The sequence below is a fragment of the Equus caballus genome, chromosome 5 (assembly GCF_041296265.1).
Source record: "Equus caballus isolate H_3958 breed thoroughbred chromosome 5, TB-T2T, whole genome shotgun sequence".
NCBI lineage: Eukaryota > Metazoa > Chordata > Mammalia > Perissodactyla > Equidae > Equus > Equus caballus.
The window spans coordinates 33281350-33292457 of NC_091688.1; the positions used below are offsets into that span (position 1 = coordinate 33281350).

The following is an 11108-nucleotide window of genomic DNA, read 5'->3' on the forward strand; positions in this document are numbered from 1 at the left end:
ACTTGCAAATATTTTTTCCCAGTTAGTGGGTTGTTTTTTTGTTTCAATCCTGTTTTCATTTGCCTTGAAGAAGCTCTTTAATCTGATGAAGTCCCATTTGTTTATTCTTTCTATTGTTTCCCTTCTCTGAGAAGGCATGGTGTCCGAAAAGATCCTTTTAATACTGATGTCAATAACTGTACTGCCTATGTTTTCTTCCAGAAGCCTTATGGTTTCAGGTCTCACCTTTAGGTCTTTAATCCATTTTGAGTTTATTTTGATGAGTGGTGAATAAGAATGGTCAATTTTCATTGTTTTCCATGTGGCTTTCCAGTATTCCCAGCACCATTTGTTGAAAAGACTTTCTTTTCTCCATTGTATGCCCTCAGCTCCTTTGTCAAAGATAAGCTGTCCATAGATGTGTGGTTTTATTTCTGGGCTTTCAATTTTGTTCCATTGATCTGTGCACCTGTTTTTGTACCAGTACTATGCCTTGGCCTTCTCCCGGCCCACAGGGTGGCCAGTGTTTCTGCGGAGCAGGGGCGACGATGCCTCTGGATGCCAGGGTTTGTAGAGTGCAGCCGGCCTTCTCCCCTCAGGCGATGAGTTAGACTCGAGCCTCCAGAACTAGTGTCCCTGCGCAGAGAAGGCTGAGTAGCCCAGCACTTGTCCGAGCAGGCTCTTAGGCTGGTGCCCCAGAAGGTGTGAGCCCCACGCCTCTTTGGCTGTTTTCCCAGACTCGGGAGAGCATCCTGCTCTGAGGGCCTCCCCGATCGGGGAGACGCGGCCCGCTGGCTCAGCAAAGCCAGGCCGGCGCTTTCACGAGACACCGCCTGAGGTCTCCTGGCAGATTGCTCTTCCCGTCTGCCGTTGTCACACTGAGGATGTGGAGGTCCCTGGGCTGGGACTGGACACTGGATTCCCAAGGGTCGAGTGGGGATCTGCTTAGTGTGACTGGCCCCGTGCGAATTTCTTTCCAGGCCAACACACCGATCCGGAGGACGACGGGGGCATCCAAGACAGCCTGTGTTGCAGGTAACTCGGAAGAATCCCGGGACTCCATTGGAAGGGGCCATCTGGGCATCTCCGATCGAGGGAATTCAGCGAGCACTGACTATCCCCGTTTCCCCCATGCACGCAACCGCCAAGTGTCCCTTTCCCAGAGTGCTCTGTGTTTCTCACCGTGGTCCTCAGATGGGCCAATTCCGTGATCTTTCTCCAGTGTGGTCACGTGCAGTCAGATGCCGGAGGTGTGCTCATCTGTCGGCGGATGGCGTGCACTCTCCCGTTCTCTCTTTTTTCTGTCACCCAGCGGAGGACACATGTCTGCCTCTGCCCGGTTGCCGTTTCCACGGTGGCAGCTAATTCCTGGCCAAGACAGTCGTTCGTGACCAAAGTCCGCATCATGCCCCAGTAGGGAGAGAGGCAGACCTTGCAGCTTCCAGATTTCTGGGAGTTGACAGTGGTGCCAGAGCCAGGCAGGGTTCACTTGGCAGCTGTCTGTCCATTTTCACATTTCATTTTTATTTTCTCTTTCTGTCTCTCAGATACCAAGATCTCTGGAACTAAGGAAAGATATTACTGATTTGAAAGAAACCACTTCACAAAAAGTACCATTTTCACTTGATGAAAAAATTCTAAAACAGCAAATCAATGTAAAACCCAAACACAGCAGTGACGGGATCCTATGCTGAAGATCAACATCACAACCACAAAGCACTCCCCAAGGTTTTTACTGCAAAGGCTGGTTGGACGGGAGAAATCCCAGCCCTTCGGCCTCCAACTGCGCTAAGTCAGTGAGGAGACCCACACACGGTTATGAGAGACCTTAACCCTTGCTGCTCTCAGTTCCCATCCTGCACATCAGCGGAATCAGGAGCAACTGGCAGAAGACAACATGACAGACCGGGCGTTCTGTGCCACCAGCTGGGCTGTGCAAGGAGCAGACAGCACTAACTATGCAGTGCTCTTGCTGACAAGGTTTAGCCTGAATTCAGTCATGAGGTAGTCCTGAGACAAATGCAGAATTTAGACCACTGCACAAGACAACTGGCCTCACCTCTACAAACAAGGCAACGTCACCACAAATGAGATAACAAAAAGGAGAAGAGACTTTTGGGGCGCTAAACGACTAAAAAGATTTCTTTAGTCCTTTGGATCCAAAAACCTCTCCTCACCTTTTGTTGTTTTTGGTGGCGGTGACATTGCCTTGTTTGTAGAGATCAGGACAGTTGTCTGGTTCAATGGTCTACATTGTGTACTGGTCTGACCACTTCCTCATGACTAACTCAGGCCGACCCTCTTGCCAAGAGCCCTACGTAGTTAGTGCTGGGTGCTTCCTAGTGGAGCCCACCTGGAGACCAAGAATGTCCGGTGTGTCCACCTCTGTGACTGCCGTACTAGTATGGGACATGTTGTCATGGAAGGGCCTACGAGATCTGTTCATTGTAAGGGCACATTTTTTCCTTTCTATAATGAGTAAGTAATTTGGTGAGTGGTACTTTGAGAGTGTGTGAATATCCTCTTTTCTAAAGATCTTTCTCTAAAAATTTTACCATCCATTAATGACCCCTCCTGTTTGTCAATTATCATAATCATATTTGTACATTGAAAATTTTCTAATTTGGTCTTTCCTATAAACTTGTATTTGCTGGCATTGTGCCCTGAAAAAGCACATTACCTCCCCCTTCCATAGCATTAAACTTTTGTTTTGACTATCACTGTGGACTCGTGTATTTTTTAAATTCATTGTTATAAATCATTATCATCATGAATCGTTGGGTGAATATAAATATAAATTAATATAAATATTCTTTCTCTTCTTCATATTTATATCCTAAACTCACCCATATCTTTTGGCCCATATTAACCATACACACTACATTGTATTTATTATATTTCTTTCTCTACCTTTTTTTTCTAGAGAACATGTGATTTCTCGATTCATTGTGACGTTTTTATACAGAATATAGACTATCTTAATTGATTTGTATTGAGAAAATGGTTCCCATTGTACAAGCAACTCATAAATCATCAGTCTGCAAACTAGCTTTTCGCCACTGAGGAAGTTCTGGCTAGGACCTCAGAGATTTTTAATAAGCTTCATACATAATTACTCAATGTATGGCATTGGTATTAAGGATATTTTTAATAGCACTTGAAATCATTGCAATATAACTTTAGGCAAGTCACTTAACTTTTATTAGGTTTCAATGACCTCAGTTTAAGAAGCATCTGGATAACTTTTTTTCCTGCGACAGGATATGCTTTTGAGCTCCCTCACACAGCAACATCATCCTGCAGTTTGTATGGGGGTGTGATGGATGTGGGGTCCCAACTTTGAAAAGTCATCTGCCCGGTCCTTCACTCAGTCATGAAAGCTTAATGGAACACGTGGCGGTTGTGGCCATCGTCACCCTTGTGAAACCACCAGCCTAGACAATCCCAGCAGAGTTACAGAGACACACATATCAGGAGGACGTCCCACATTTCAGTCTCACCAACCGTGGGTAGGATGTACGTTCTGAGATGACTCTGTCTCGTGCCACACCTCTCTTCCTGACCCCAGATGCTGTGCCACTAAACACCACTGTACATGTGTGGCGTATATTTCTGCGCCTGGTCAGGGCCTGTATTTTCCCACATACTTCAGACAAACACAAACATAGGTCACTGGTGTGTACCTACACAGGCAGATCCGGCAACACTGTTGCATAGAAACTGCCCTTCCATCCACTCCTGTTGAATATATTGCTTGTCCAAAGGCAGATACAATTACATCATCTGATTTACTACATGTATTCAAGCAGATATATGTGAAATTTTTATATGCCTTTGACAAGTAGAAGAGATCCTATGGAATTGTAATGAAACTCATAAGTTACATACACAGAATTCAATTTTTATGGAAAGTAAAAATCAAAACAAACTACACATATCAACGGAAGTTGAAGTAAGTAGATGGAGATGCCAAAATTCACTTCAAGTTATATGAAACCCAAAATGTTGCTGTGGGGGGAAATGGAGTCAACATTATATGGGATATGTTAAGAATAACACTAACAGGTGGTTGGGATAGATATCTTTGGTTGAATTAACTTATCACAAGCTAAGTAGAGTATAGTCTCAAATTGACTCCACACTCTTCAAAGGGAATGAAAAACTGGTAGAGAGTAAAAGAAAAATGAGTAAAGTTTTACATAATTCTTTGAGGAAAAGCATCGAGGACAATTCAATGGATGCATGACCTCAATAGATGCCTCAGTAAAAGAAAGATGCTGAGAAATGTGGCTGCCTCAATGTTTTTCTCTGCACCTCCGAGCCTGAACAAGGAGAAATTCTCAGATTTGAGAAACTGTTTGGAAGGATCAGCACAGGGAAGCCAAAAGCTGAAAGGGGCTGAGAAGGATGGTCTCCTTCCTTAGAGACCTTCACAGAGGATCAGGGCAGCCTTGGAGCTCCAGCATAGAGAGCCTTGTGCTTTGTGGTCAGCGACTCTACGGTGGTGTGGGGTCTGATAAAGCTTCCTGACTTCCAGATGACCTCATTTTAGGGGACCTTATTTCCACCAGAAGAGAAGAATCGCAGCCTCCTCACCTCCAGCGTTATTAAGAACAACTTTGTTTTCAATAGATCGGTTTGTTGTTCATTTATTTCTCCTCCCACTCACTTTGGGACCCTCCTCTTCCTCATCAAGGCTGTATCTCTCCTTGCCTCCCACCCACAGTCATCTCCAGGGCCCATATGACTAAGGAAGTGGTTAACCAGACGCCATGCAGTAGAGCCCGCTCTTCTCGTGGGAGCTGCCTTTGTGGGACCATGTTCAGATGGGGCCTCTTTAGTGACCTGACCTATTTAAACCATTCTTTCCATTCAGCTCATCCACATGGATTTGGAGAAAACTGGGTCATTGATAAGATGCCTCATGCATCTCTTCCTCATCTCTTTCCATAGAAGAGGCAGTAACTATGCTCTTCCAAGAAAATATTCTGGCAGCCAGCCCGGTGGCGTAGTGGTTAAGTTCGCATGCTCTGTTTCATCTGCCCGGGGTTCACAGGTTTGGATCCTGGGTGCAGACATACACATCACTCATCAGGCCATGCTATGGAAGCACCCCACAGACAAAAGAGAGGAAGACTGGCACAGATGTTAAGCTCAGGGTGAATCTTCCTTAAGCAATATGAGGAAGATTGGCAACGGAGGTAACCTCAGGGCCAATCATCCTCAACAACAACAACAACAGAAATCCTCCCCTGAGTGCTGAGAACCTCCAGCAGTAAGATGAGAAGAGATAAACCAGAGCTGGACAGAAGGAGCTAAAGGTTCAGATGGAGGAATCTACTCTGGGCCCTCCCGGTAGGATCCCTTCTCTGAAGGAGCGAAGCTTCCTGCCAGAAGCCACCAGGGACAAAGGACTTGCACTACAACTGCTGAGTCCTTCTCCCTTGTTTGGTTTGCTGTATAGGTCTTTACTTTCAGGTAAAATTCACTATACATGCACACCAAGTACATAATTCACATTATAACTTTTGAGGGCCCTGGGCACTTTGTCTTCATGGGTCCCTTCATGCATAAACCATTAAAAAGTATATTCTACCACTGTTGGTATAAAAAAATGTATTATTACTATTATATGTTAAAACATTGTCTTTGACCTAAAAGAACACTGCTTTTCATCTGATTTTAAAATAAATTCAAACATTTTCCTGTGCCTCTGGTGTGGATCCCTATGGTCCCCTGTGTGCCATCATGAGATGGAGGAGGAAGGGGAGGGGGTGGAGAGGGAGGATGTGGGAAGAGTAGGAGGGGCAGAGGAGGAGGAAGAGGGGCGAAAGGAAGAGGAAGCAGAAGAGCATGGAGAGCTCAATACCAAGGAGATGCAATTCCCTGGCCCCAGAATGGCAGCCCCTGTCTCTCTGGAACTCCCCCTTACCAGATTCTGCACCCCCCCCCCGACTCTGGTCTCTCCTCCTCCAGCCTCCCTTCTACCCACAGGAGCAGCCTCTCATTCCTCCTCCCACGCCCTGATCCTGAGGATTCTTTCCTTTTCCACTCAGTCTCCCCAAGCTTAGGCCCAAGTCCTTCACCCAGAGCAGGACTGTCCCCTCCCAACCACCGTCTCTCCAGGCCTTTACTTGCCAACCCTTGTCTTGTAGTTCTGGAGAGTCCAAAGCATAAACACCTCCCAGGAGAAGAGGAAGTGTGGGCCAGGTCTCCTCATGGAGTCATGGGTCCCCCTGCTGAACTGAATCCAGCCATCCCAGTTCATTCCAGTTGGATCTGTGAAGACATCAACCTTGAATGAGCGGGGAGAAGGGACACAGAAAACACACTGATGAGTACTTTAACATGTAAGCTTCCATCTATATATCCAATACATCACCTGCATTCAGTTTTGTTTTATTCCGTTCATATGAATTGGATAATCTGCATGCTTTGCTTTATACATTTTCTTTTCTTTTTTCTTTTTTTCCTCAGAAGTCTTGGGTAGGCATAACACAGGACCCCAGAATTCCGCTCTTTGTTGTGTAATCTACCGTGCCCAGGACACCTGCACAAGAAGGACCATAGCCTTGTTGTGTGAAAGATCCACAGACTGTAAACAACCAAAATGTCCACCATCAATAGAATGGATAACTCAATTGTGGTCTATTTCATTAGCAACCACAATGGAAGAATCACTGATGATTGTTAAATCCATAATTCTTAGTGAACAAAGCCAGGCATGAGAGAATATATGCTATATGATTACAGGTTAAAATCCAGACCTGTGAGGAGTGTGTAATAAACAAAATTATAAAATACATGAACAAAGAATGAAACATCACGAAAATAAGATTGAGGTTACTGCTAAGGCCAAGGAGGGAGATGTGACCAGGAAGAGGCATTTGGGAAGCTTCTGGAAGCCTCGTATGTTCTAGGTATTGATCTAGTTGGGGGCTATGTTAACTTATAGCCATACATTTATGTTTTATGCAGCCTTCTGCATATTGTGTTACACAATTAAAGAAAAAATATCATTCTGTCAATGTACATCATGCCAGGAAGCACAAACGATGCTAAGTGAGCAGTTGGGTTATCTTCATCTGCACAACACTGTGAGGTGTGGGGCACCATTACAGCCACATGACCCACGAGGAAATCATAGGATGTAGCCCCTTGTCCCAACCAGACCAGTGGTGGCACCAGGACTGGAGGAGGCCACGTCTGACAGAGACAATGCTGGCAACCACAGCCCTGACCTATCGTCCCTGGACCAACAGCGGTATCTCTGAGGAGCTTGGAACCCAGTCCATTTTAGAGTCATGGAATGAAGTGCCAAGCTTTTTGGGGTAGAGGTAGGAATAGAGAATTTTCCTAACTCGAGGAGGCTTTCAAAGCAGGAAGTGTGTGTGATAACCATGGCAGAGAAGGGAACTTCCCAGTTACCCCCAGGGATTCTGTGGGCCCGTTGGGCAGAGCTCCTCAAGGGCAGGATTGCCAGAACATTCCAAATATCTCAGAGCCCTTAGACAAGCAATGCCCAAATGCAGAGGTGAGGGGATGGTGGCCTGCAACAGAAGTCAACAACCTGGGAAAGAGCATACAGCCAGAAAAGAGGCAGAACCTACAGAAGATGGCCTGAGGTTCCCAGCAGCCACTTTCTCAGGTGTCCCCAAAAGCTCACCCTCCGTGGAAGCACATGGGAGAAACACACACACACTCCCTCACGGTGAGACAACAAAGGGAAAAACAACAGCTGACGCCAACAGTAGCAAAGCAGCAGACAGTGGAGACAATGGACCTGGCCAAGGCTGTTCCTCCTTTAAAGTCTGTGGTAGGCTTCGCGCGACATACAGGAGAGAACCTCACTGTCCACAGCAGGGAGTCAGCGGAAGAGCTAGAGAGGTAAATTTGAAAGGAAGGAAGTACAGATGGGGAAGAACCAAAAAGTAGAAAACGGAGCTAGAAGCTCGGGATCAAGGCAGCTCTCCTGGACTCCCAAATAGAATAAAACCCATACACCATAACTCCCCACCACATATTACAAAGTCAATTTGGTAGAGTCAGGAAAATGGCAGAGAGAAGAAAATATGAGGGATAATCGAACCAGCTTACCCTGAGGAAGCACAGCCATTTGGGGGGATATCTGGGGAATTTGAAAACTTGCTTTCTGCCGCCCTGGCATACCCTTACATTCCTTACGCCGTCCACTCACCTTCTCTAGAACCACCCCCACCGCCCTGCCCCCTGTAGCCCCCCAGACCTCCTCTACACAGAACTTGCACTCAAATTCATGCAACAGTCCTTGACTCGGTCCCAGTGGCTCAGGAAGTCTCCTAGAGCAGGAGTAACGGACGTCTAAACAGCTGGCCCCGGAGCCGCGTCATCCACATGAGACACGCCCCAGGCAGGACAGCGCCGGCGTTACTTTCCTTCCGGCCCATGCCCCGCCCCCTGCGCACAACTTCCCCGCCCACTCTACCCTCCCAGCCAATGGCGGTCAGCAGACATAACAGGAAGTGACGTCCTCACCCTCCAGGTTTAGGCTGCCTGTGGAAGGTAAGGTCTCGTGTCCGTTGTTTTCTCTTCATCCAGAGATAAACTTTGAAAACGGGCTCGAGCTCTTGAAAATGAAAAGCACAATAGTAGCGTAAGAACAACAACAACAAAGATTTGCAGGATCATGCCGAGGACGTATGCTAGAGATCAGAGCAAAAATTTTAAGGGACTAAAAGGGGAAGAAAGCTACTCGCAAAAGGCGGGTCTGGTAAGTCCAGGTTTGAGGAACAGGATTTCCAGGAACAAAGAGCTGTTACCACAGTCACAAGCTCACCACGGAGAAGGAATTGGGAGCAGCATCCCACAGTTTAGTGGGAAGAGGCAGGGAGGGAAGGGCCACACACCTTTGTGACAGGAGACCCCACAGAGCATGCCAAGTCCTCCATGCCTTTGGCCTCGGCTGCTGGGCACCAAAACCAGGTAAAGGCCTTTGCTACAGGATCCAGAGAAAAACACTCTAAAACACTATTTAAATTGGGTGGGATAATATCTTTATTTTGATTAATCTCTTTGAGAAATTAACACTTAATTTAATTAATTGTTTTATTGTGGTAACATTAGTTTATAACATCATGTAAATTCCAGGTGTACATCATTATATTTTGACTTCTGTATAGACTACATCGTGTTCACCACCGAAAGTCTAGTCGCCGTCCGTTACCATACACACGTGCCCCTTTACCCTTTTCGCCCTCTCTCCATCCTCTTCTCCTCTGGTAACCAAGAGTCTGTTCTCTGTATCCATGAGTTTGTTAGTTTATCTCCCACATATGAGTGAAATCAGTTCCTTTTGAATGTGGGTACATGAGAGTACTGTAACTTTGTCACCAACAAAAAATTCCAATTCTTATGATATCACGTTATGGTAGCTACAGATATGTCCACAGGATTCTTGGGCTCTTTCTCTGGAGCTGGCCAAGTGTGCCAAGGCAGAAGAGCCCTGGCTGAGGAAGCTTGGGGCTAGAGAGACATTGTCTAGAGGATCAGTGCCTGCCTTCAGCTGGGTAATCCATGAGCTCCTTCATCTGTTAACTGAAGAGTTGGTGGTTCAAGCCCAGTTGGTCATACTGGGTTTTGACCGATTCCAGGTTCTTTTAAGATATGCTTGGGCTGCACATTGTCTCTTAACTAGCTTGTCTCTTAACCTTATCCTCAGTCTCCGTACTTTAAATCAGACGTGGAAAACTCCTGCTTGAACTTGCAAGGTTCATGTTAGTTACTGAAGAGTTTTGGTAGAAAGAATTTTGTTTTAGGGGTAACAGCAAGTTTTGGAGTTCCAGAGCCTACATTTCTTACAGACTGTGTGAATAATCTTTCTTCCCGAGGCTGGGTTTTTACAGCTGCTCGTTTCTGGAAACCTGATGTCAATATCCTTAAGTTAAATCATCGGGAACACATGTCTTATTGAACAAGTTGCATTTTTTATTCCTTGCAGCCAGAACAAACACACCCCGTGGTCTAACCTATGAAAGGACTTGGGCTTCGGTTGGGTGATTTGGGGAGGATGGGAGGAAGCAGAGTGTGCCCCCTAGTGAATAGTGTGGTCCGCACGGGCAGTTCTATGATTGGAGTAAAGAGGTAACAGTCATTTCCTATGGAAAGAGGAGGGTATTTGGGATTTTGTAGATTGCACAGTGACCTTGCCTTTGTCTGTGCCTGGACAGAATTATGAGGTAGCATTGTTTTGTCTCATTTTTATCTAGATTTCGGAGTAATCTTGTGTGAGGCTGATGTTCTACGTCTGAGGTGATTTCCGACAGGAGAACTAAACAGTCAGGCTGTGTGTCAGAGCAGTGCAGCTGAGCAGCAGAAGCTGGTATTTTCTCTCTCACTGGAAATCCCTAAAATAGAGAAGAAGGCAGAACACTCCAGTCTCACAAGCTGTAGGGGCAAACCTGGCTGGGTAACAGTGTGACTTTAACGAAGTTTCTTGACTTGTCTGTGGCTCGATTTCTCCTTTTAACATGTGTCAGATAGGAGTTCTTCCTGCATGGTTTGTCCCAGGTTTACATGAGACGTGCAGGTGAAGCGTGGAGCCCAGAGCCTGGCACATAGTGAGTACTCAGCACATAGTAGCGCTTGCCTTCCATCCCTATCAGCATTTCTTTGATCTGCCTTGTTCTTTTGAACAGCTGCGGGCCCTTTCAGGGTGCGGATGGAGCGTGACGAGTCAAGGTTCTCCAACTGAGGAACATGAAATTGGTTCCAGTGTTTATTTTTACAAACAGTGCTGCAGTGGACGTGTGTAGATCTGTATTTATACATCTCCATCACCGCCTGTGTAAGTGTTTCTCTAGTATATACTCCTGGAAAGAGAATTGCTCAGTTTAGAAATATGTTTGTACATACCTAATTTTTGTTTATTCCTGCCCTATGGCCTTGCAGCGAAGCTTTACCAATTCGTATTCCGAATCATTTAGGAGAATATTCTTGTCTCCACCCCCTTGCCAACACTGGATAGCATTTATTTTTGCCAACACCTATCACTTATTTTTGCCAACAATTAACCCCGTATTTAGAGATTTAACCAGTAAGTACTCTCATTGGCATAACTTATCTGACATCCTGGAAAAGCTGAAATCAATAGG

At 45.9% G+C, this 11108-nt stretch overlaps 1 long non-coding RNA gene across 1 annotated transcript; it reads right to left on the reverse strand.

Annotated features, from left to right (window-relative positions):
• Positions 1-4829: 4829 nt before the first annotated feature.
• LOC111773496 (uncharacterized) lies at positions 4830-8390 on the reverse strand. Its single transcript, XR_002807977.2, has 4 exons — positions 8077-8390; positions 6362-6529; positions 6118-6258; positions 4830-5044 (listed from the first exon to the last, which is right to left on the reverse strand). It is a non-coding gene; the product is annotated as an uncharacterized lncRNA (long non-coding RNA).
• Positions 8391-11108: the final 2718 nt, after the last annotated feature.